Source organism: Fragaria vesca, linkage group LG7 (assembly GCF_000184155.1).
Source record: "Fragaria vesca subsp. vesca linkage group LG7, FraVesHawaii_1.0, whole genome shotgun sequence".
In the NCBI taxonomy this organism is placed as follows: domain Eukaryota; kingdom Viridiplantae; phylum Streptophyta; class Magnoliopsida; order Rosales; family Rosaceae; genus Fragaria; species Fragaria vesca.
The window spans coordinates 17,542,906-17,543,470 of NC_020497.1; positions in this window are offsets into that span (position 1 = coordinate 17,542,906).

The following is a 565-nucleotide window of genomic DNA, read 5'->3' on the forward strand; positions in this document are numbered from 1 at the left end:
GGTCAAATTTTGGTTTGTGAATTTTAGTCATCGGAATCACAATGTGTCTACTAATGTTGTATAACTTGTTTAGTAGGTTATACAACTTTGTGAACCAACTCTATATAGGAAGAAAAATTATCAAAAATCTCGTGAAATAAGATGTGTTCAGAATGGTGAAATACGGCTATGGTTCAAAAATCACGTAAATCGGGTAAAGTCTCGGTGCCGATAGTAGCGGTCAACCCTATTTACCGTTATTATTCCCTATGGGGAGCCCTATCGTCGGAAGGCAAATGTTTCAAAATTTTTATATAGGCGGTTGCGTCTCATCTACGTGAAAGTTTTTCGTGTGGAAGGTTTGACCAAATACGTAATATAGAGGGAGATATGAGCGTTTTCGTGAATTTATAGACTTTAGTTGACGAGATATTAAAAAAGCCGTCGGCTAAGGTTAAAAATTTTTGGGCGGTAAAAATTTTCAAAGGACTTTAGCCGATGAAAATATATGAAAAGTCGTCGGCTAAGGTCAAAAATTTTTTGGCGGAAAAATTTTTCAAAGGACTTTAGCCGATGAAAATATATG